Source organism: Athene noctua, chromosome 1 (assembly GCF_965140245.1).
Source record: "Athene noctua chromosome 1, bAthNoc1.hap1.1, whole genome shotgun sequence".
Classification (NCBI taxonomy): domain Eukaryota; kingdom Metazoa; phylum Chordata; class Aves; order Strigiformes; family Strigidae; genus Athene; species Athene noctua.
This window is the reverse complement of record NC_134037.1, coordinates 78,606,080-78,632,982: the sequence shown is the minus strand read 5'-3', so window position 1 is coordinate 78,632,982 and position 26,903 is coordinate 78,606,080.

The window sequence follows — 26,903 nt, the reverse complement described above, 5'->3', positions numbered from 1 at the left end:
TATTATTCCTATCCTGATTTAGTGTATAGAGAAAAGATGGAAGCACAGAAGAAGTGATGAAATGTGTTTTAAAAAGATGGAGGAATTTTTTTTCATGCAAATCTCTTGTTTCATCATATGCTAGTGACTCATGCATAAAGGCTTAGAAATCTATGGGAGGAGATGAGACACATCTGAGACCAGATATGAGCAAATAATTCACTACAAGATAGTTGTTTTGTCTTTAAATCAAATCTCTTTTTTTAACAAATTTTAGACAATGAACTTACAAACTGATCATTGAAAATGCTTAGCTACTGTGAGCTGCCAATCACTTGGCATTAAAAATCATATGTATTATTTCTATTGTGTAATTCACTCCCTGATTTGCAAAGTCAAAAACATATCTACCAGAGTTTTGAATCTCTCAGGATCACTTTGGATAAAGATAAGGAACAAGAAAAATTGAGCAATTAAATGTCACTTCATCTCTTTTTATGTCCTTCTTTCACACAATCGCCACAGCCGCTTGTCACTCAGCCTGTTACCTGCAGTCTGATCCCCAAGTGGTGAATTTCTTCATAACTTATCCAGGGAGAAGAGGCACATTACCTTTATGGACTAGTGGATTTTGCCACTTTTCCTCTCACGTTCTTCCCAAGCCATTTGCGTTGGTAAGCACCTGTCTGTCAAGGATGCAACCCAACTCTGCTCTGGCGTGCTTAATTACCCAAGTTCCTTTGCTGGAGCTTTGGAAGAACATTGGGAGACTTCCCTCTGCCCATCTTGCACCATGCAGCACCACAGGTCGCTTCACACATTCATTTGTGCACAGCATGAGCTGACCTTGATGGTCTACCTCCTCCATCATCTACCATCTCCAGAAATCCCCTTTAGGAGTTGGTCTTGTGACTGCTTTGAGTTCCCTTTGTCTCTTAAATAAGCTTAGGGAAGGAGCTGTTGGATGTAAGAGACAAGGCTGCACAGAGCTCCTCTGAAGACAGGCAACTCTCTGGGCCGCAAGATTGCCGGGAACAGGCCATGGCCCCTTCCCCTGCCTTTTCGGTGTATAGGCCAAGGAAAATCAGTCTTTCTGTTACAGCTACTACTGAGAAGGAGGTGGCAGTGTGTGGCATAGCAGCTGCAGTTGATGTCTCTGTTATTACGATCCATTGCACCATTTTTAGGATCCACCATTGCATCTCTTCAGTGACTTCTGGAGCTGTAGTCCAGGCTTTCTAAGGCTTTTCTTCTGGTTTCCTGAGCCAGCCCTACCCAGCTTAGCTTGGGCCTTTTTCTTTAACCCTTGGCTTTTGCTGACTTTTCTCCATACCCTTCTCTTTAGCAATTCAGTGTTGCCTATACTTCTGTGAACCCTGCAAAAGGGAACTGGTGAAGGGTGACTCAAATGTCTGAGATTAAATACTTGGATATAATTACTCTAGTGAGAGATGTTGCTGTAATATCTGGTATACAGAAGCAAATATCACAGAAAAATTTTTCCCCATGGAACGTTTTCCTTACCCTGGCAAATTCTTTGAAGCCAGGAAAATGCCTATGCAACAAAAGTAAGAGAGCTGTATTAGGAGAGCATCAAATCTGGGCTGGTTACAGCCTCCACCTTACCCCAGAATCATTCTTCATTCAGAGTCCCCATGCTTTGTCCTTTCAATGGAGTATGCTGAGGAAATGAACTGGGAAGCAAGAGCCCACACATCACCGTCCTTTGCAAAGGAAGGCAAATGTACCCCACAATAACACTGGGAAGTGAGCGGAAAGTTCACTGATCCCAGACAGACCCATGACATCCCTCCTCTTGAAGAGAGACTCAGGATTTGAAACCATTACATCAGGAAAAGAGTTCTCCCTACCAAGAAACACATTCCTCTTCTAGTGCATTGAAACAATTAGGTAATTTCCTTCTCCTTCCTCTTCCCTACAAATTGAATCTCTCAATAGCTCAATTTCTGCAAGTGCCATTGTTTTCCCAGGCATGTTGAAAGGCGTTTAGCTGAGCCGACATACCCTCTGAGTACCCAAGCATCTCCAGCACCTGAGCATTCAATGCTACAGCTATTTCTTGAGTAGTGCTTGGACATGTTTCAAGTTGACATTTTAGATTGCATAACTCCTGTGAAGCACTGCAAAGATGTCTCCTCCCATTGCATCAGAGAGTGACCCACTGTGGCAAAGGCTATTACTTCCTTTGAGAGTATCAAGTCTGTGGTGCCTCATCAAATTATACAGATTCCAAGGGGAGAAAAAGTAACTGCTGTGTGCTCAAGGCTCTGAACTTTTCAGTACAACACATCTGGAGAGCCTTCATCTACATATGCAGCTCTAATGCCACATCTCCTTGGTGAACACTGCGTGCATTGAATTCTGCTAACATAGGATGACAGACAAGTAACAATAGGAGCTACGTTGACTCGGTGCTTGTCTCATCCTAAAACAAAATACTGTGTGATGGACTAGCCACAGCTGCATACTTACAAAGAGCAGTCTGTGGCTTCTAAGCAAAGCAGCTGAGAAGTTTAAAAGAAAATAAATCTCAGCTTCTCCCTCCCCACTCATTACCACACACACATGTTAGTTCTGAGGCCAAAATCCGATGACTGAAGTAGGCATATAACTAAGAGTGACCTGATTTGGGGGAGTTACTGAGCACTTGCATTGCCCAGGGACTTCACTGATTCAAAACTGCATTTCTTGGGGAACACAGAGACTCAATTGCTCTGAAAATTGGGTACATTTGAGCAGGTGCCTTAACATTAGGGTTTTTAATGGTTCAATCTCTTTTTTTGTTCTTCTGGAAACAGTTTAATTTGAGAGTATGGACAAATGAATACTGAATAAAAAATAATAAAATAAATCAGACATTGAATGTCTGGTTTCTGTAGCATTAACCATGCTGAGTAGCACTGAGGGGGCGTGTATTGCATGCTGCAGTATGGAGGAGGGAGCGGCAGGCTACACAGTGGCAGGACCACTTTCCCATCAATGTGACACAGACCATGTGCTACAACAAGCAGTACTAGCAGGGTGGGCAAGGGATGACTGATCTCACCCAACTCTCGGAAATCTTGTCTGAGTAGTACCCTCCCTTTGCCAGGTAGCTCACTGATACTAAAGATGGCATCTTCTCAAGTCAGAGCTGATCATCCAGAAGCCCAGGGATATGAGTGAGCAAACATCCAGTAGTAGGCTCTGGATCCATCTGAGGCAGAAAGAGGGCGATGCTGAACCCAAAGGGTGAATTGCAGTCATCTACCTTCTTTTCCCCCTGCCTCGCTCTGCATGTTGCTAATGGCTAAGGTGTCAGGAACAGACTAATGCTTGCCTTCAAGGGATTTGAAGAAAGTTCTTAACTGTTTAAAGAAAGCTTAAAAAATTGTAACTCTTATGTGACTTTCCAAGGCTTGTTGCTGAAGGTTACACAGGGCTAGATGCGAATGTTGTATAATCCTGTTTTTCAAATGTCAGCAGGAAAAAAGTAAAATTCTCCTTTTGGCTTTCTTCAACCCCTGAGTAATCTGATGCAGCACAAATCAATATGTTCTTGAGACAGTGTTCCATGGAAAATGTAAATTGTAATGCTATCTGATATTTAGGTTGTACAAACTCAAGCAAATAGCAGAAACTGTAATCCCAGGCTGTGAATCACTGCTGTGGATCTAATCACTACCACTCTTTTCTGTCCATCAGCTCTACCGTTTGCAAAGCAGTGGAAGTATGGATTCCACACGACTTGTACTTTTCACCGCTAACATGCCCTGATGGTAAAAAACTGTAGTGTGACCAAACAGTTAATCAGAAGCAAACCCTGATATCTAGTTTCTGTCTCCTGTGTGCAAATATCCTCACATCTCCAATGAGGGCAGGTTTGGGAGCTCACAGCCAGCGCACATCTACCTGTACTTTTTAAAGCAGAAATTGTCACAGACTGCTTAGGAGCTGTGATTAGAAGGAAGTTTGCTAATGCAACAAATGTCTGGAGCAGACAACACAAACCAACAGATGCCAAACTATTTGAAGCCTGATACAGAACAAAAGGCCTGCCTCATCAAATGAGGGCCAGGGCTGCAGAGCCCAGACAGAAACACATACCAGCTGGCCAGCCATGCAGAATGAAATCCCCCAAAGACCAGTTTCATCATAAGCAGCAGCTGACCGATCACGATTGACAGGACGGCTGACAAGAGGGCTCATTCCTTGGGTTCCTCCCTCCCTTGGTCTCAGTCAACATGAGCTGCCAATTCTGTCATGAGAGCCTGTGTATCACAGCACAACTTTATTGGTGCCTTCATAAGCCTTTCTAAGCAGATCACTATAGACATCTTAGTGGTTTAAAGAGGGAAGTTTCACAGCCAATGCACAATACAGGACAGAATTGCAGAAAGTCCTGGGAAGAAAGGAAAGCCACAGAGTCAGAAAGGACTTTCTTGTAAGGTGAGGACTTTGAACAGGAATGCTACTAAATCGTCTGATGTGAACTCTTATTCAGAAGGCTGGCTGGCTTCTCCAAACCCACCCCAGCCACTGATCTGAACAGAGCACCCTGAAAAGTCCTTGTGAAGCAAGTGACAGGATAAACCAGCTTACAAGAAGGTGGATACAGAGGGGAGGATGTCTGAGATACAACCAAGGGGGGGACTGTCAGCTGAAAAGTCCAGTTCTATATAACAGTGCTAATAAAATTAGAAGAGTGACCCAAAGACCTCCAGGAAGACAGAAATTTCAGCATCAGCATGCTTTTTGGTTTGCCTGTGTGCTGTGTACAGCTCCATGTTTACACACCACCCATCCACTCTTCGCCTTAGAAGACCCCTACATTTTAAATGGTTCTGTAATTATGTTTCTTCATAGCAGCAGACAGTTTTAAAAAGAATATCAGACAAGCCAAGGGAACAAACTCTTCTTGGACTGTTTCCCGTCCCTGTTATTTTCATTAAAAAACAGGGAGAGCATTGGTGCACCGAGACTACGGCTGTTTGCACTATGTGCCTGACTCAGGAAACAAGCAGTTTGTTATTACGGTTATTTCTGGCAATTCAGGCCATTACTGCTCTGAAACATAAAGCAATTCCTATTTCACCTCAAGTACTATTCTACAGATTCAAAATGTGTGTGCTAAGTCTTAATCTACAGGGTGTCCCACCTGACTGACTGGGAAATAAATCCAGACAGAGCACAGCAAAAAAATTACAATAAGTTCCCTGCATCACTTCAGGCCATATTCATCAAGGGATGGCTTATGATGCTGTATGCTGAAAACACACAGGAGCTGAGTATTCTGAATTCAAAGCCATCATTTCCTTTTACCCCAAGTTCTTTAAAAAAAAGGCCAGATCCTTGGCTGCTGCCTATTAGCAGAGTCTCATTGAAGCTGATAAGGAATTAAACAAGCTAAAGATGTGCACCCTGACTCAAGCAGAACAATCTTTTCCCCCAGAATTACAGTGAAGAAGCTCATCTTTGTTTAAACATTCAGTTTTACAAAGGCTTTAAAATCCACATGCTCACAAATACGAGGAATTTTGTGAGCATCAGTGCAGTTTGTGTACACCAGATCTAGGGATATTTATGTAGGTGGCTCCTAAGAAGAGTGTACAACAAACGGGGGGGGGGGGGGGCGGGGGGGGGGGGGCAGTTTCAGTGGCCACAAATTGTGGCTGTGGTTCTTGTCTGTCCCTCCACATTTGGGTCTTAATCACTTAACACACCCACAAGCTGCTCTGTGGCATCCATTAATTTTTGAGAAATAAAATGGGAAGCAGTATCCTTAAAATCCAAATTTTTAAAATATGTTATGTTCCCACCCCACTGCTACAGCACGTCTCCTCTGTGCAGCTCCCCATTTATCACTCATGTACCCACTCTTCCCTGCTGCTGCCTTATAACCACTTCTGCTTGCAGGGCAAGGTAGAAGCTCTAAGACAATCAAGGAGACCGAGAAGAAAAGGTTAAGGTGGGGCTATTTTCCATATTTCAGGCCAGAAATTAGAAACATACCAGTTTATATTAGTTAGTAAGCTTGTCCTTTACAACAGGATGCAGGAATTCAGGCTAAAATATGGGAATCCCCATTTTAAATCAGAAGTCTGCCAACTCTAGGAGCTCACCCATAAAGTGGATTATTCTGTGCAGTCAAAGGTTTTCTAGACTGTTCATTTTCACATGAGCTGATAGCTCAAGGGGATGTTCAGACAGTGCCTGATGCCTTTGAACCTGACCTACAAACAGCCAATGTCAGTTCAAACCTGACCGTTGGCAGAAAACAGGGAAAAAAAAGGAAAGAGGAGCAATGCTTGTTGTCATGGTCTGCCTCTGTCAAAGGAGTGTGTAGTATGAGAGAAGTCAAACCAGCAGAGCAGAAAGCTTAGATGGCACTGAAGCTAAATAAATAACATGTGTGCCAGGGACAGGGAAGAAGTTCAGAGCTGTGCGAGGAGGCAGGGGAGGTCTGGGTAAAGGGCGGTGGGGTGGCAGGGGAGAAGAGCAACAGGACTTGGAGCAGCACAGCCATGCTCCCATCCCTACCAAAGTCCAAGGCAAGAAAACAAACACCTCCTTCTCCTCCCTGTCCCTTCCCCATCCTCAGCGGGATCTGGGCAACCCTTGCTCCAAGTCCCTAGGTGAGGGAGGTGACTGTCATTCCTTGTGGAAGCCAGCAGTAGGGCAGCCCTTTTCACCTTCCCGGCACCTTCTGCGAAACACAGAGTGCAAGACTGAAAATGCCCAGGGTCAGTAAGCAGTGTCCCAAGCACTGGCAACTGGTTGGGAAGGTCAGCACCAATAACTGAGATGAATGTAGTAGTTCACACCCCTCACATCTCTTGTGTCTCTGCAGATGTCATTTTCATTCAGCAGAGTGCACCTGATGGAGATGAACAGGTTACTTCACACTTCTTCAAAAAACTCATTCTGCTTAAAGGTCAAGAGTCCAAAATCCACACACTCAATTGGATTTCCTTGAAACTAATAGCACAACATAAATTTGCCAGCCAAATACATAAATTTGCCATCATCTGAGTGATTTACAAAATGCATTTCTAAAAAAATACAATAAATAGTCTCCCTGGAGGTTGCAAGTTTGTTGCTGGGGGCATTTCTTCGGAATCAAACTGGCTTCAGTCAAAAAACATAGGGACTCAGTCCCACAACGTCCATCATGGCTGGTGCGTGGTGCCTGTCACCTCCTCGGCAGCATTGCAGAGCAAGGAGCTTGGCAAAGGCTTCAGCTCTACATGGAGGCTCAAATCTCACACTGGGATGGAGCGGCCCTAGCAGAGGGCTGCACTGGACTGCGCTGGTTTCTTCCCCGTGTCAGCTGGAGTCTGTGGTCTTGTTCCCATAAGCAGACCTGGCTGATAATTGGTCTCAGGATTTGGGGGTGGCTAGCATGTAGGAGTCATTCTTCATCCTACTCTGTGCATGTGCTGGGGCCTGCAAGGACCTGATGCCACTTCCCGCTGTGCTCAGAAGTGGTCTGAGGGACAGCAAGAGAAAATAAGCTGAAAACCGTAAGAATCCAGGCAAGACATATTAAAGACACAGCCCCTCCTTTCCCTGGTGAGACAGGGAACAGTCTGGAGCAGGTTGTATGCTGGCAAGGAAGGAAAGTGATAAAGTAAGCCTGGCTGAAGTTGGTGCAGGGGATTTCACAGATGGGTGACATACAAGGAATGAAAGATCTACTCATATGTGCAGTTAAATAACCCCAGAAGCATGCAGAACTCTAGCAGGCGGCTGCCTTTGATGCATATATAGCAATAGGTGCCAGCTGACAAGGAGTTATTGGCTCCTAAAATACTCATGGATTAAGAATACAGGAAAGGAGGTGAGCTGGAAGTCATAGCCAGCAGATATGCATGATTGGAGAAGGAAGAAGATTCACATGTTTAATATGGGATTTTTTTGTTACATGGCTCTCACATTAAGATTTATGGAGCTAGACCTGCTTAATGGTTTCCACTCTCTCCACACAATAGAGGACAAGACCTCAGCACTTATCACAGTGTGACCAAGAGCCCAAGAGCAGGGAAGAAGCACACAGCAGCCACACAGCCTCTCCATCTCAGCCGTCACAACGTTTTAACTGGTCCTGTAGCTAAAGAAACACAAAAGAAACTCACTTCCAGTTAAAGTATTTCTGTTCCATTAAGAGGCCAAGAAACTGGATGACTACTGCTCACACATCCTAAAGTTGTTTACAGCCAGGACGACCTTCCTACCTTGTTTGGTTTGGGGTCAATTTGAAATAGCAATCTAAAAGGGAGACTTTCCATAACCTATTGCCAGTTACTTGAATCAGTGATTTCCAAAATGTGGGCCACAGACAGCTGGTTGGTCACATGTGGCTGGCACTCCTACCTTCTCATTGCTACGGCAGCCTGAGCACCGCTAAAAATACACCAAATGGTTTCCTAATGTTGTGTTCTCATGTGATCACTAGCTAGTGTTGAAATAGGGATGTATGAAAACCGAAGATGTGAGAGGTGGAAGAGTGGTGCTCCACGTGTCAGGAGATGGTAAAGGGAGGCATGGATAACTTCACGGGAATGTGAGCTGCAAAACCAAACTCCCACTTGAGAATAAAAATAGATATGCAAAACAATTGGATGTACTGGAAAATTATATAATTTCAGATAAGGTTGTTGAGAAGTATGCAAGATTGTTTTAATGGTTTGGTGCTATTTACATTTCTTCTGTCTGTATCTGTAACCTCATCTTATCCTTGGACTGCACACCAAGGATCATGACTCTTCTCACCTGACATGGTGAGGCCTGGGCCCCAGGGTGTGCTGTCAGACACCCAGTGGTAGAGATGCAACTTCAGGATATGCAGCTCTTGACAGACTGGTTAATAAACGTCAGTGCCATCTGAGCAACGCACCGTTTTGCCATTTGGGCACCTGAGGCTGTGCTGGGAAGCTGCAGAGCACCCTGAGTTTTGTTTGTAGGCAAAACTGTGCACACGTGTGCCAGTGCCCCGGAAGACCATTGCATGACCCAAACATTTCTGACTCCTTCTGACCACAGGCTGTGTGCTGTGGGGTGGGATGCAATGTGGTGCAGCTGTCTTGAGAAGCATCTGGATCAAGACAGATCTTTAGGTCTTTCATATCAGCAAAAAATGGAAAAACAGGCCTAAGCAGTTTTTCTGACAGCATAAGGGATTCCAAGGGAGAGGGGAGGGGGGGTGTCAATCTGTTAAAATAAATTCAGAAAAAGGGCTTGAACCAAATCTTAGTTTATGTTTCCTGACTGTCACCTATATTTGCTCTTCTTGACAAAAATGGGTGGTAGTGCTCTGAAGCCCCAGGGAGCCCAGAGCCTTGCTCGGGCAGTTTACTGGGAGCAGTACACTGAAATGCACTGACGGTGGATTTCAGACAGGCCAGAATCCTTGGGAAGGCTGCGCGGTGATATCACCCACCTCCATGTTGGGAGGGATCCGGGAGCTGGTTCCAAGAAGATCTGGGACTGCAGGCAGGACAAATAAAGCTCTCACATGCTTTTCAACCAGGCAGCTGCATGTAGTTCAGCAGGAAACTCTTTGTACTACGTGACCAGGTCACAGGCATAAACAAAAGGGCACTGAGAGACTGAGACAAGTTCTCATGTCCATCTGTGTCATATTCATGTCGCTAGAAATCAAATACTCATAAGAGGAACCTGACATCATATGTGCATGCTGCAACATTTGCTATAAAGGGAACAATAAAACATTCAAAAAAAGTCATTCAGTTGCACAAGTTTTACTGCTGCTAAAACAAAAGCTGGAGGGTAAGTTTTCAGTAAGAAGCAGACAGGAATTTAACTGTGCTGCTTACACTAATCCCCCTGAAATTTCTCTTTAAGAGAATTCAGGAGTGGAGGGTTGAACTGACCTATTCCTTTTAAGAGAAATAAACTGGAGGAAAAGAGCAGCAGAAGTTGAACAGTCACATGAGAGGAATGAGGGAAAGCACATTAGGATCCTCCTGGGCCACTTCTGGAAGAGACTTCACCTATCCTACTGAATTTAGCTATTCAGCTTCGATTGAGAAATGCAGGTTACTGAATCCTCATAAGGAGTCTGATGAAGTTGGAAAGGAAGAAAAGGCACTGTGAAATGACAGGAGTGTGTTGTGGGGAGTGGTGGGAGCAGCTCAGAAACCATAAATGCCCAGTGTTACAATTCACTCACCTCCACAACAATGAAGGGAAGGAAACAGACTAGAAGGACATAGCTTGGAAGAGTCTGTTAAATGCATTATAAAATGCACTGCTGTAAGACTGTTTAATTTATCCAGATTTGTGTTTCATTCTTGCAGGAATCCTCTGCCCTCCACCAATGAACACATCAATATGAAAAATTTTGTTGACTCTGATAACAGCACCCTTTAAATAAATGATGGGACTTTTCTTCCTTAACACAGGAGAGGAAATGGCGTTGGCTTATATCCCTGTTCCTCTCCTGATTTCAATGACAGCCAGAGCAGTAGGCAGCAGCTTCCCTAGTACAACACACAATTTTCTGCAGTTGCAGGAGGAAGAGTAGAGTCCCCTTGCTCCTCCTCCTCACCATTGGAGGCCTGCATACCTTAGGGAAGTTTCCCAAGAAAATGAGGGGAAGAACATAATGGCAAATTGGGCTGGCTGAGTCAACAGCATCCTGTATTTGAGCAAGCCCACACAGTGCTTCAGCATGTAGGTGGGAGGATTTCTTTCTATCATGTTCCTCTGGGGAATGAGCTGCAGAGAACATCCCTATAACAGCACCCTTTTGCAGGTGAAATGACATTTCATTCTTGGGGTTGAAGCATAGGGTTAAAAGCTGATGGAAATCTTGGTTCTGTGGAAAAGGGCCTAAGTCTGTGAGATAGGGTAAGTATCTGTTTGTAGTCTTGCTGTTGGAATTATACCTAGCCTCAGAAACAGGGAAAGTGAGGTGTTACCTAGGGCAGAAGGTGGCTGAGGAAGGGAAGCATTCCAAGCATCATGAGGAGCAAAAGCACCATTGCTTATGCCTTGTGTGGGGAAGAAGGGGACCAGCTGCTCAGATGACTTCCCTCCATCTCCCACTAAGGTCCGATTCAAACTAGGTTGCTTGCTTCTGCAGGGAAGAAAGCTGCAGTATATTGCTGCTTCTGTGGGAAAACTGCCCTCTGAGTAGGGTGGCCATCTCCCTGTAAATTATCTTGTGCTTATCCAGGATGAGGGGAAAGTTCTTCTGGGCACCTGTGATCTGGCTGTATATGAAATAGCCTGTTGGATCATGTTATGACAACTTTCAATCCCAAGATAGTTACAAACCAGTCCCCCATCAACAGAGATTTTGAAATTTAGGAAGAACTTTAAGTGATCTGCTGAAGGTTACCAGCTGCCTTTGTGTCAGCACAGAGATTAGAATACCAGACTAGCTGGCCTCTAGTCAAAGGTTCAGCCCCACCTATCCTATATATAGATTATTTCATCATATGCTCCTCTTTATTGCTATGCAACTGGGTGTCAGAGCAGAACCACAATTAAACACTGGGCTCAGGCCCCACTGACCAGATGTTGGGAATGTTTTTCTCCATTGCACTTGTCTAAAAGGTGGCCACGTTCAGTAATCCATGCTCAAGATTATTTTTCTAAAAAGGTTTTTGTTCCTGAATTCATAGGAAGGGAACTTATTGCAATTTGCTTTTTGAAAGACCTTAAATAATTTGATTACAGTAGAAGCTGATTAAGCCTTCTTGCATCAAAGCCAAGTATTGCCTCAAGCTGAGGAAGAGACCCATAAACACGGTTGTTTTGTAGACAGTTGTAAACTTGCTTGCGAAGAGGTACCGGTTCTTGCCAGTGAAGCCTGGACTCCTGTGCTCCTGCTGCCATCACCTAGATGTCAACAATGCTTAAGGAGCGCTCAAAGGCTTTTCTCAAGGTTTGGGATGATGGCACCACTTTTATACCTGGTCTAATCCTCCCTTATAGTTCCTCAAATCAGTGGTCAAGATCCCAGTCCCACGGACATTGCATAAAATTGTTCTGTATGACAGGATCTTGAAGGCCCTGAGAGACAGTCGTTTATTTATGAGTGCACTAAGACAACATCCTGACTCTTTTAAATCAACAGAAATTTGCCCCTGACTTTGCTCAGGCCAGTTTTCTTGCCTTAGGGGTCTTGATCATCCTGATGATAAATGGGAAAAATTTCATTCAGGTTGGAGACAGCATCTTCCACAGCATCTCTCTCTCGCCTTATTATCACCAGTGAGTAAAATAGAGACGTAAATTCACTCACTGAAGGGTTCTTTCTCATGTTTTATGATTTTGATCCATACAAGTACCCAAAGAAATTGGTTTCCAGCTATTAGTTTAGATCGGCTTCCTCAGAAACACAGGGGGCACTGCCACCACAACCGCCTGTGAGGAAGGAGGGCCTGATGGTGCCATACTGCTTTTTTGTTGATATATTTTCCCCTCTCTAATTTTTATACATATGCCTATTTTAACTGTATGTACACAAATACGGAATTTGTCTGTTTGGGACTTTACGTTACTTTCATTACAAAACTGTGTAAAAAAGACAGCAAATCAATTTCATAGTCAGTGCTCACGCAGCAGGAGACAATTCATACTGACATCTGATACCTGCTGGCTGCTGCTTCCAATTATGCCAGATGCAGGAGAGCGGGGCTGTCGAAATAACAGTGTCGATGGTGCAATCAAACTAGTTAAGATTCTGCAAGTGTGTTGTGCTTGGTTCAGTGCATCGTCAAATTCCCACCATAAGCAAAATAGTGACACCTACTCCTTTTTTGTTAACTTCTTAACTGGCAAAGAGATACACATTAATTCAATGTAAAGTTGCATCTTTGGATATATAGCTGAATCTGCCCTGAGGCTAAATATCAAAAGATTGGAAGGAATGTGAATGAAAAGTGAAATAAACATGATAAGGATTTATAATAATACATCGTTACTAGATCCTACTACAAGCCTGCATTACAACCCTCAAGGCAAGACCATGTGTACTGCCTGCCCAATGCCTTGCAGTGCCTAGGGAATGCTGCTGTCATCAGATCAAATTTGGTGCCTTCCTGAGGCTGGCTTACAGCTTGCTGAGCCAGAGTAGTAGCAGAATAATAGGACAGGGTGTTGCTGAAGCATTAACTGACTAGCAGAGGCAGAGAAGGCAGAAAGCAGAGGACAAGTTTGTCTGGAGACACAGAATAGCACAGCCACATAGTGTGCTCTCTTCTTCTCTCCCTAAAAGTTAAAAGAAAAGCAGAAAACAATAGCACTGGCAAAGCATGTCCTCCTTCACACTGCCTGCCAACTCCCAAAAAAGCCAAACAACTAAATAAACTGCACATACACACACAGAAAGAAAACATTGTCCCCACTCTTTCCAATGCCTGTAGCATTCCCTGATCTTCCATAGAAAGATCTTCTGAAGGACATGTAATGTCCGTCCCTCCCTTCCTTCCTTCTTCCTTCCTTCCAGCTTCAAGCTAATGTATCCTTCAGTGAGGGGCCTGCAAGATCAAACTTGTCAGCCCCTCCTGTGCAAGGTGGGTCATAAATAACATTGTCCACAAAGATGAGAATGGGAGCACAAGACATCAGTTTAGCATAGTTCACAAAAAGACTCTACTAAGAGATCCAGTTGGCCTTACCTTGTCAATTAGCACAGACAGAGGATTTCCCCAGCAGATGCTTCATAGAAAATTATGAACTACACATGACTGAGAGCTATCTCTAGGATTAATTATGTTCCCTGAAGAGCACAGAGGATGCTGCTGAGGCAGGGCAGTGGGACACCCCAAGGCTGACCTATACCGGCCACAACAACCCCCAGCAGCGCTACAGGCTTGGGGAGGAGTGGCTGGAGAGCTGCCAGTCAGAGAGGGACCTGGGGGGGCTGATTGACAGCCGGCTGAACAGGAGCCAGCAGTGTGCCCAGGGGGCCAAGAAGGCCAATGGCATCCTGGCTTGTGTCAGCAATAGCGTGGCCAGCAGGGACAGGGAAGGGATCTTACCCCTGTACTGGGCACTGGTGAGGCCGCCCCTCGATTCCTGTGTTCAGTTTTGGGCCCCTCACTACAAAAAGGACATTGAATGACTTGAGCATGTCCAGAGAAGGGCAACGAAGCTGGTGCAGGGTCTGGAGCACAGGTCATACGAGGAGTGGCTGAGGGAACTGGGGGTGTTTAGTCTGGAGAAGAGGAGGCTGAGGGGAGACCTCATTGCCCTCTACAGCTCCCTGAAAGGAGGGTGCAGAGAGCTGGGGATGAGTCTCTTTAACCAAGTAACAAGTGATAGGACAAGAGGGAATGGCCTCAAGTTGCACCAGGGAAGGTTTAGACTGGGTATTAAGGAAGCATTTCTTTCCAGAAGGGGTTGTTAGGCGTTGGAATGGGCTGCCCAGGGAGGTGGTGGAGTCCCCATCCCTGGAGGTGTTCAAGAGTTGGGTTGACATAGTGCTGAGGGATGTGGTGTAGTTGGGAACTGTCAGTGTTAGGTTAATGGTTGGACTGGATGATTTTCAAGGTCTTTTCCAACCTAGACTATTCTGTGGTCCTGTGAAGCTTTAGCAACTTTTTGCGTGTGATCACTTCAGTTGAATGATACAATCACTATGCACGTGCACATATGCAAACATCTCCTCACCAGAGGCTTCCAGCCTCCAGAAGAGACTGAAACGTCTGTTTTGAAATATCTTTGCTTTGCAAGGAGGCATTACATCATGTATGTGATGTCCGCAATCAGTGCATAGTTACCTTTGCTGTTCACAGAACAGGAAAGCGACTGCACGTCTGCAGTGGCAGCACCTACAAACAGTAGTAAAAAGGCTGTAATTTAAACACTGTGTAAAAAAGCTTACTTGAGATGGCTGGCCATAGCACCAGAAGCCAGGATCTGAATTGGACAAAATCTGCTAGATTTAAGTAGATAGTCACATTAATGCTGTTAATATATTTACAGTAATCGTAAATGCCAACTGATGCTTTAAAATGGTTTCATCAAAGATTTCTAAATCTATGACATCTGTGTTAATCCTCAATTAATATGTTTTTAATATGCAATGGGGCTTTCATTAGCAGAACAAATAACTGTCATATTAAATCCAAATTAAATGCATAGTTGGGACTCTAATTTAAAATGTTACTCTTAAATCTTTCAGACAACAAAACCTATGGCTAAATTAATCTCAAATACTCTGTGTCATTGGCAATAATTTTATAATGCACCGACGCTTCAGTCTTAATTACATGCCAGGATACTTTAACTCAAAAATGAGAGAAGTTCAACAAAACTTCAGCCTCTTCATCCAGGCATCTCCACCTCCTTCAGAGGAAAATTCAAACACACAGACAAATGCATTGAATCTTCAAATTATATCCGGCTTTGCTCATTGACTTGGATGGGATAGTGTGCCAAAACTATTTAATTAATTATGGATGTTAACCACTGTATTAATGACATGAGGTAGATTCCATACGTCACTGGCAGAATGTAACATATACATTCTGTGAACAATTCATTATGATGAGATAAAGAGCAATGTATTCAGTTTAAATACCTTGACTGAAAAAAACCTCAAGCATGGTTCAATTAATTACTCAACTAATTACTCTTATTCCAATAGCAGACATTGACTTGCTCCACATTACTATATATTTGAATTTTAGACTTACTGCTGCTAATAAAATTAGTACTTAGCTTAGATCCAATATAAACAGAATTAATGCACATCCAGGAGATATTTGGCATTTAGCAATATCTTATTTTTATAGCATTACTCAGTTGTCTGACTTTTCTCTTTCCAAATTATCTATCACACTGCCTTCAAAATCACTATTTTTTCAGGATATTTCCAGTCCAAGTGTAAGTTAGTCAAAAATAGTTGGGAGTGGGGAGGAGGAAATTTCTTTCATGAAAAATGTACATTAAAAACTTTTGCAAGAAACACTCTAAAATGAAGATGATGGCTTATTTTCCCAACTCAGAAACCTGCTTTTTAAAAAGTTTTCATTTCTAAAATACACGAATATCAGAGGAAACAAAAAATAATTTTCCATTGTGTTCAGAAGCTCCAGATAGGAAAAAAAAAATAATCATTTTTATATGAAAAACTATTTCTAACCTGATCTCGGTTATGTCAGAGATATTAATTTCTAGTCAAAATTTTTTACCATTTTTAACAGACATTAACAATGTTAAAGAATTTTACAGCATGTTTATATCTGGTCCTTACATTACACCAACTTTCATGCCTAAGCATCTAGACACTACGGTTCATGTTTTATAAAAAAAAAAAAACAAACCCAAAAAACCAACCACAGAGAGACACAAGCATTTACTCTGACAAGATTATGTTATGTCTAAAATTAAATTATAAAGAACAAGAGTAACTACCAATATGTGGTTGTGTGGAAAAAAGCACAAGAGCTGCAGTAATAAGATCACACAGCTAATTTCAGGCTCCAGTGCCTTACAGCTTCTGGGAGGCAGGATTTTGCCTGCAGAGGGAGTGACCAGGGAAGAAATATCTAAAGTTGGGTTGGAAATTTTTTAAGAACCATTTATTTCAGTGTGTTTTGTCATTTATGCTCAGCCTCTCCCAGAGTTACATTGTACAGGGAAGTGAAGATTAGGGAGAGGAAGATATCTTCAAAAATTTGCTATCTGTTTCCAAACCTTGAAAGAGGCAGAGTTGCATTCTGTTCCTGTGACAGGGTTCATCTCATGCTTCCTTCAGTAAACTCAGGCATTCCTAGCTCTTATGTACATATTTTCAGACCTCTGAAACACCACTGAACCCTGATTAATTCTGATTAATTGTCCAAAGACTGAATCAATAATAAATGAGCTCATTACAACCAGTTGTCCCTGTGGGACTGTCACAAGGCTGATAAAGATCAGCCAGTTGCAGGAACAAGCCATCACAGATCCTTATTCTTCCCTAAAGAACAATTTATGTTTACGCTAAACCTCAAATTGCCACTGATGGATAACACGCTAAATGTATGTACCTTAGACTCTACAAGAATCATAAAATATTTAGCTCCCCAGTATTGGCCAAAGGAACAGATAGAGAACCACAGCAGAGCAGTGCTCCTGCTCCTTTCTCTACCGCATGAACAACATGCAGTACATGAAATAGGATAGTAGAGGTGCTGGACCATCTTCAGCCTGCTTCAATCCACAGAAGACAGTGTCTCCTTTGGGGAAAAAAAAAAAAAAAAAAAAAAAAAAAAGTATGATAAATGTATAGGGAAAAAATAATTTTGAAATGTCAAGTCCCAGTGTTCAGACAGTGGTATGATAGATGTATAGATTTTCATGTCTTGCACATTGTATTGCTAGTATAAATCATGACAGCAGTGAATTAAGACATAAAGGGGAAAGGAGAGAGAGACTAGGAAAGGAGAAGGTGGTCTCATGAGCCAGGGACAGTGGAACAAATTCACTGCTGCAGGAACAAAATCACTGAAGAGAGCGAGTGCTTCTTTCAGAGGAGCTTTACCGACCTGCAGCACGATGCAGTTTGGTCCATTGACTCTTCCTAACTTAAAGCAATTCCTAAAAGCTGAACTGCCTCCAGGAAAAATAAGAAGCATTACTATGAAAGGCTTTCTGAGGTTTCTGATACATGTCAAGGTCACACATATGTATGTGACTGTTTGCAGTGAAGTATTGTTACTAACCAAAGTCTTTTCCTTTACAGAAATGTTCAAGGGCTCCAGAGTTTTTAATGATGTGCTTTGACTGTGCTTCTCCATAGATGAAAAAGGGGAGAAGTAACATGAAAGAACTCCTTCAGCAGTGAGAGCTGGAGGACCGACTCAGTGGTGGAGCAGGAGAGTCGCCTGGAGAATATCTGCAGAGCCCTTCATGTGTCGCTAGGCCTGGATGTGCCCAGAAAGATTTGGAAACCTTTCCTTGCACATTTTCTAGATGCATCTGTTCTCCTTCCAGCTCTTCCAGGTGAGGAAGTATCATCCAATGATAAGAGTTTGAAGTCTGTTCCAACTTTACTCTGTTACAAAACTGCTGTATGACATTAAACAATACAAGAAAAAACAAGAGATCCATGCTTGAGCCTCAGGTTTCTTAGCACAGGTTTTGTAACTATTGTTATGCAAATACCTCCAAAATTTCAAAAATTTGCACACTTCCTGTGTTCCTTTTCATGATATATTCTAAATTTTAGGGATCCCCATAAGAGTAAATTTTAGGCAAGTATTTTTTATTAGTAGTTTATAATAAATATTATTTTAACACTAATTGAAAGATAAAAATGTATGGTAAATATTACTGAGCAGTGATTTTTGAAATCAGGACCCTAGTCACATTGAGTTACTTATGCATCTGGTCAGCATGATCAGTATAAAGATTAAGAATTGCTCTGCAATAATTCTTTACAAGACCCACCAAGGAAGTGGAAGAAGTGCTGGACTGGACTTCTCGCAAAGAGAAGCAGCTCAAATCTGTAAAAGGATTTATTCATGCAGATTGGAAAAAACAGATGCCTGGCAAAATATAGTCAATCAAGTTACTTTGTAAATTCTTCAAGATCCTCAGCTGCCAGGTGCAATTATGATGCAAAATATTACTGTGATTCATTTGTTCTAATGGCACATGTGCAGTAAGAAGTTAACCAAGTGTTTTGTAAAAAAAGTTTCCAAGAGGCTATATATGTTGTATTTAACTGGGCCATAACCAAACTTATATTCAGAGTTTATAGTAACAAATTTGGTATAAAAGTTTAGATAGATCATAAAAAGCAAAATTAGGAACATTTACCTATATTGTGCCAAACCATAGCAGTTACACCCATTCTTGGAGAGCAGCGTGGCTAGCATCTGACACTGCTGTGCAAAGGGTCAAGCATCAACTATATGGATCCCTCGATTTTTCCCTTAGAAAGGGAAGATACAAGAATCTGGAAGACTCATTCATTTTTTCAGATCAGGCATCCTCCCAGGATTTTCTGGAAATGTACATTTTCTTTTTCTCAAGCCAATGAAGCTTCATCAGGAGACAAAAACCCCTCCTCTCAGCCAGTGCAGCCACTGGGCCCCTTTGCACAGCGAGCACCCTTTCTGCAGGTGGAACGGCCATTGATGTCCTGTGTGTGGCTCCTCCACTGGCGAGTGCAGAGCAAACAGCAAGGAGTTTCCACTGAGGAGTGCAGATCAGAGGGAGTGATTTTCTTCAGCTTGTTTAAAGAATTGAAGACTTTTCCCCAGAGCCTAGTTATCGAGAAAAATAGCAAGAAACAAGAGATGCCACAAACACTTTGTCAACTTCAAATCTTTCTGGCTTAAAGATGTTAGAGCTCGCTGTTTCCAGTTATATCAGGCCAGGGCAATGGTTTTACTGATAGACTGAGGAGAAACAATCTGTTCCAATTCAAATGCATTGTGCTCCATAGAAAGATGGATTTTGCCCAGAAGAAATCCTACATGGGAACATTTTAGCAGCATTAAATAATAGCACCTAGTAGGTCAGACTTACCAGCATGTGCTGTATTTCCACAGAAGTAGAGACATGTGTAACAGTTTGGTTTGTTGATGTGGATGGTTATTTAGAACAAACTGAAATCTCTTCAAGATGTGCTTAGAAAGCATCGAAAAAATCTGTCTGCAAAACAGAGCTTTCTAAAAAACACAGCTACTGTGGTGTAGACATGGGGTGCCATGGATCAAGCAATCGAGGTGCAGCTTGTGAATTCTCTTTGAGATCATGGACTTTTTGTACATTGAAATCCTCATGAATATTTACTATAAGTCTTTGCCCTGTATGGTTTTTTGAGTGGTGGCTACATCTCTGCCTCAGAATAGATTGCTCAGTCAGGACTATCAACACCAGTATCGATCTTGACTAGGAGGAACAAAATTATTATATAAAGAAATATATTTCTCTAAGGGCTTTGAAGAACAGAGTAGGATGAAGGAAAGCAGGAGATGAGATAAATCTCAGCCAGGAGAGGGAGATCAGAAGGCATTTGCTTGTACTGCAGGGCACCCTTTTTCCTGCAGGAAAGCTAACAGAGCTGATCATGGGGAACACTGGGCTGAAGATGTTAGGAAAAGAACAACTCAGTGCTTCTGGGATGTCAACTCAGAAAGCAGTCCTATAAAGAATCCATGCCACAAAAATGTTCCTAGAAATCCAGATCCGAGACAATCCCTGGACTCTGCCCAGATTTTCAGCTTGAAGACACGTGGCTCCTGTTTGGGGGATACACCCAGAGTGGGCTGATGTGTATCCAAGAGGAAGAGGCTGAGCAGGCTGTGACAGTGCATTATTAATAGCTTTTGCCTTGCTCATAAGTGCTTTGAAGACAGTGGAGACTGAACAATGCAGAGAGTTTCCACGATGAAGATGTGGTCCTTTTCCTTGGTGTTTTACTCACAAAATAATCTAAACTTTCCTACGTGAACGCCCCCCCTGTCTTTGTGGTACGTGTCAGAAAGCATCCAAGTAAGAAAAAGCAATACCGTTGGAAAACTCTTATAACAAAATATTCAAGCCTCTTGTTTACTTTCTCATGCTTTCACAGTGTGAATGAATGTCAGCCATGCACCATACAGAAAACTGTCATAGCTGTGCACGTGTTATTTCTTGCCCATCTAACAGAGAGAGCTCATCTCAACATCTGACATTTTCAGTGGGTTAACAAACTTCTCATTCAAATGAAAACAAACCCCAAATCCAGAAAACCTTATCTAGTGAGAATGCATATTGATAGCTTTATGCCAGAGAACCTCAAATTTTGTTTCCTTGCCATTTTTGGCAAATCATTTGGAAGCAAGATTTCTGCTTGCTAATATCACATTAGAGAGCACTGAAGGGGTAGCTACAGTGAAACTGTGTGGAAAGAAACGAAAAACTGTTTCTTATGTAACATCCAAAGAGACAAAACCAGCTAAAAATGGAAACAGGGATAGTTACCACATTATGGATATGTCTTTTCTCATGGGCTTCACTGGAGTGAGAACTGCACAGAATCCAGCTGTCCCAGCTTCAACACAGCCTAAAGCTGGTCAAAAATACCCTCCTCGCATCCAAAGTCTTTCACTTGCTGCTGAGTTGGCTACAAGACTCATTTTAAGATTATGTTGATTTTTAAAGCACTGCTCAATTTAGGCTTCCATATAACTAAATGAGGTTTTGATTCCCTGTTGCCCAGGTCATGTTCTGTACTCGGTAGATACTGGGCTGCAGCTTTATACAGGAACACCGTATTGCTATAAATCATTAAGTGCCAGAGTCTTTTCGTATTATGTCCAGCAGCCCTGGAACATACTGCTTACAGAGATTCAGGAAACGTCAATTCTGTAAATACTGTCACATCAAAGTTAAAAGCACATTTCAACAATAATTTCTTTTCTAATCCTCGTAGAAGTAATTATTTTGGAATTAAATCACAATATGTCCCATTATTTTCAACACAGAGAGCATAGCTTTAGATGTATATGTGTTGCAGTCAAAGCAAGGTTGCATGAAATAAAGGGAAAATTTCCTATATAGCTTGTCACGTGGAGACCAAGGAGACTTTATTTCTGAACTGAAAAGATTTCCATGCATTTTCCTGCTCTGGTTTGCATGGAACTCACAAGAAGCAACACTCACACTGCTGCAAGTGCAGAGCTAATATTCACACAGGCACAAGCACCCTTTGTCACTGTTCATTGCAAATTCAAATGCACTGCCTGAGACATCACATGAGATCATAAAAACCCATGGCTATTAACTTATAGGCAATAATTACTGAATCTGACCTGAACACAGCATACAAAGTCATAGGACTGCAGATAATCCAGTCAGACTTTTCTGTGAATACTGAAGGCAGATATTTCCAAAAACAAACCAAGGGTCAGGCCCAGAGCACGTTGGAATGATGTAAAATGGAATTAATGGGAGCCAAAATAAAAAAACAGACCCCTCCCACTCACCCTTTAACATGCAGATGGACTTTCCAGACATGGGAGCAGCTTCAGAGAGTTCCTCCAAGCTACGCCTGCTCACTCCAGCCTAGGGACAACAGAGGACATGCTTCAGTCTGAGGGCACAAGAGGAGCCTGCTGCAGCCACTTCCTTCTTGGTTGGGCTGCAGTGCCAAACATTAAGGCTGGCTCAAGCTTTATGCCCAATCTGGGTACCGGGAACTCAGAGAAGTTTTGACATTTCCCACACAGACTTTTGGAAGAAACTAGATGCCAAATTTTGAAACTCTTCAGTCTGCTGCTAGAACTAAGTTTTATTCTCATCAATTGTGGAAAATCACAGCATGTTATCTATTGGCCTTAGTCCAGTAATAACATATTGTGAGGTCCTCTTTGCTGGCCCTGGGGAAAACAGATATTGATGATGTAAACATATTTCCCACTGAAAACATTCAAGCTTTTGCCATGACAAAGTTAAAAATAAAATTGTCTTGAAAAAAATTTTCAAAGGGTAATGCATATACACAGAAAACCAAGAAAAAAGGTGTAGCATCCCTGGTATACATAGATTTTTCCAACTGAAATGGGGAAAAGGAAAAAAAAAAAAAGGAAAGGAAAAAAACTACTTCCTATCTCACACCCACTTCTGAAAAATTATTTCCCTCCAATTCAGGTTGACCTTCTGAATGATACCTGCATGTGATTATCCCCTCAGGGACCCAGAAGAAATAATATACCATGGGTGTCACACACGAATGACTAGCCTTTACCTGGCCCATCCCACTCAGCTTTGCCTTTGCTGTTGACAAAACATCATTACAAAAAAGGTCAAAATAACAAATTGCTAGAATATTAGAAGAAGGTATTTTCTAGTCAAGAGATTCATTTTCCCTGCAACATAAACACTAACATATGCTACAACATACCCACAACAAGAAAGCTAAATGTTAGCTTCTACATAATAAAAATACAAATTTGCCAAAGGTCTGTGCACACTTACATAAACTAACAACACGTGAGCCAGGGAGTCTCACACAAGTACTAGAGCATATGGTAAATTACAGTAGGAAGGCAGGCAGGCCATTAGACCTTCAGATTAATTGTGATTATTTACATACTTGCTTCCTATTCTTTCTTTGTCTCCACTCTCATGTTCTATAACGCTGTCCCAGGCTTCTAAAATTAAAGCAAAACTGTATCAAAAGGCAGCACTTTCTCAGTGCTAGAGATGGGCTCTGCCAAAAAGGACCCCGAAGACCAGGCTCTGAATTCACACACCAAAGCCAAGCCAGGCCCTTTTCCCTCTGCAGAGATGACACATCCACTGCAGTGCATTTTACAGACGTCCCTGTTTATTCCCACGAGGAAAGATGAGCTTTGTTAGGTCTCGCTGCCTCTGTTTAGTGTTGGTCTATAGCCTCTAAACCAGCGCAGGTGGCAGAGCCCTGTTGGGTGGCACCTGGGGAACAGGCACAAGCAGCAGTGGCCAGGAGCAGCCCCAGCACAGGTGCCCAGGCACTTGGCCGAGCCCTGTCTGTGGCCACCACAGCTCCCAGCCTCTTCCCTCCCAACAGATATGGTACCAGTGTCACTACAGGCAGACTGAGAAAAGCACGTAAATCGCAGCAGGGTTGACCAAAGGGAATTTTGCTTTTCAAAATACACCAAGAGGATATCTGCAATGCAGCTCTAGCAGGCCAATGTATTTAATGAAGCACCAGCACAGCAGTTTCCATGTCATTTGTGCTTTCTGCTACCAAAATCCCCCCCCTCTTTTTTTTTTTTTTATATTTTTTTTATTTTAATCCCTCTAGAGGTTTCTGTGCAAGAAAGGAGACCCTGGCACTCACAGCTGAGCAGGAGCTCATCTCGTCAGCTGGCTGCAGCCAGGCAATGTTGCACTGTGGTCTGCTGCCCTGTATTTTACAGCAAGGGAAAGACTCACAATGGTTGGCATTCCCAAAGCAGCATCCAAATTGGAGCAGCCCGTGCTTGAAGGCTACTTTTCACAGCCCCCACCCCCGGCTGCCCTCCTGCACAAAAGGGGGCAGCTAGAGCCTGGCTCAGCAATGCACCAGTCAGCTTGGTGGGCGAACTGATGGTCTTGGAGCCCTGAATGAGCGAGCCCAGCTGTGCAAATGTGGGCAGCCCCTTTCCCGCATCCTGCCAGTCTCCCAGAGCTAGTTCTGCAAGGCCGGACAGCCGCAGCACCTGTCATCTCACATTAAAGCCGAGGACAAGTGAAATCGAAGCTGCAACCTGAGCGGGGCTGAGCCATCCCCCACGGGCGCTTTTGAACAGTGCCTCCTCTGTAAGGGACAGCCTGGGCTGCTGCAAGCAGGACATCGCTTTTCCACGTGTGCATTCATCCCACCTCTGCAGACCCGACAGCTGGAAAGCACTGGCCTCACAGCCACCACCAGCAGATTTCAGCTCTGGGTCCTTTCACCCAAACAGGCTCTTTGAGAGGATATCAGCTCCAAGTTAACATCAGCCAGCTCACACACATCCCCAGCTTTCCAACTTCTTTCTTCCTCTCTTCCTTCATACATATATACAGGGAGATACAGATCTAGATATATATTTTAAAAGCCCTCTGATTTAGATGAGCACAGGCATAAAATCAATTCCCGAGCCTATGGTCTAACCACACCTTTGTATGGCTTATTATGGAAAAGTCAGTAGTAAAATTAAAAGTGTTGTTAACTTCCAAACGGCGCTTTCTGTTGTTTTATGTTTGGTATAACTGACCAAATGGGACATGTTCACTTTTAATGGTGGTTTTATTTATTTTTCCTACAGTATTTCTTTAGTACTTTTTCCTTTTATATGACATATTAATACATAATTCAGTGGTTTTATGTCTCCCTGCACAGTCTGCATGATTTCTTGTGCTATTGAACGGTACTATTTATGACCAAATGGCTAAAATGTCTTTTTTTTATTAATCTTCTCTGTTGTTTGTTCTTTTGTTTTCTTGCCATTTTCTGAGCCTGCCAGAGTGCTCAACTCCCCAATTTCCCTGTCTGGCACAGCTCACCCCAAAGGGTGAGAATTTGCATATTTACCAAGAAAAGCCAGTCAGCCAACAGAGGCTGAAAATACAGCAGAGGCATCAATGTTCGCAGAGCTGTTAACAGTAAAGGTCCTCTTGCGTTACTGTGGCACATGAGAGGAAACACGTGAGCACGTGAGCCTGATGCCCCCTTTGACTCTAAGACCAGCTGCCTCATTGCCAGTTCCCAGGCCAGCCACCCTCAGCACTAGTCACCCTCAGTCTTGCCATGCCACTTCGCTGGGGCACTGAAACCAATGTAGCACCACAGGCTGCAAGCCCCACTTAGCGGGCAGGTGGCCAGACTGCATGCAGTAGCCTCAGTGCAAGGAAACCAAGCACCACCTCCTTTGTAAACATTTGCTTCAAGCATGTGCCACTTGGTTATCAGCATCTAGTGTGCACTTTTTAATTGAGTAATTACTTTATCCATAGGTTAAGCACTCACTGAATCCAATCATTATATCACCATGCAGTCAGTACATGGTGTATATCCTTAAATGCCATTTCTGGGATATTTTCCATCTGTACATCCTCCTCAGGCAATAGCAGAGGACATGGAGACCTTCATTAGCCCTTTGATGGACTACAGACATCCTGCTTGTTAGTCTATTATCTAACTGCTTATCAGTCACATTCTCAAGCTCTCATTATTTTACTTTCACACTGCCATAATTAGCCTCTGCATTTTTCAGGCACTCATAGTCTTGCTTCAGCCTACACACACAGATTGTACAGAAAGGTGGTTCAAATACAGATGCCATAAATGCAGACCTTTTAAAGGTGACCTGTAAAGGACTGCTGATAAAAGAAGCTGGGAAGTTTCTTTCATGTTTGTTTTCATTTCCTTTGGGTATAGGCTGCTTCTCCTCCGAGCCCTCTGAATGTTGCCAGGGAACAAATCCTGCTCACCTACATGGTGAAAGTAATTTCATTGATATGAGGTAGCTATTCACAAAAGGTGTGCATGTTTCAGCTGCACTCAGGTAAGGAAGATGCTTTCTTCCTTGTTCTATTCCTTGCAGGTATCTTTTCTCTCTTTTTTCCATATTTTTAAGGCATGGTCTCAAATGTTGTTCTTCAGAACATTACCTTCCAACCTAAAGACAACAAGGGGTATTATTTGGAAACCGTAGGGAGAAATCTAGCCTCTGCTTTCTCTGAGGTCTAAGGTTACCTCCTCATAACCAAACTTTTACAATAATAATACATGATGCTAGACAGTCCATTTCACCTTAAAAGGCCTGAAATGGTAGCGACAAGTGTGAACATACAAGCAGGACTTTATTGTCAGTGCAGGTGGAGCTATGGCCTTGCAATCTGACTCTGTCCACCAGCAGTCCTCTTGGTTTTCTTGTGGAAAGTGGAAAAAACAGTAAGCAAAATATGCTGCTGCTAAGAAACAGTCATCAGCACACCATGAACTCACGATAAACAAGAAACCCAGCAAATTACAAGCAGCCATTTCTTCACGTGTATTGCTCCTCTAAGGAAGTTGGATTCTTGTGAGTTCTTAGTGATCTGTTCCCATTGTCTTTTGTCTTTCTTTTTGCTCTACTGATTTATTTTGAAATAATTTGTTTTCCCAGGATCTCACCAGATGTCACCAGTTCCCAGGGATCAATTCTCGATGTAGTTTTCCTCGCTCAGTCCAAACCACCTGCCTCTTTCAGTGCATCCTGCCTCATGTTCTCCCCACGCTGGAAATCACCCCAGTTTATACAGTTATAGAGCTGATATTTCAAGTATTTATCTCCTTGTGAAATTGAAACAACCTCCAGCTCATTTCATCAGCTATGTTTCACCTTATTCAGCAATAAGCATCTGCCAGCACAGAGAACAAGGTGTGGAATATAGATAAAACCATGAGATCAATTCAGTTTTACCTCTCTGTATTTCAGGAAAACAAATCATATTTATTATTTCATTTATAT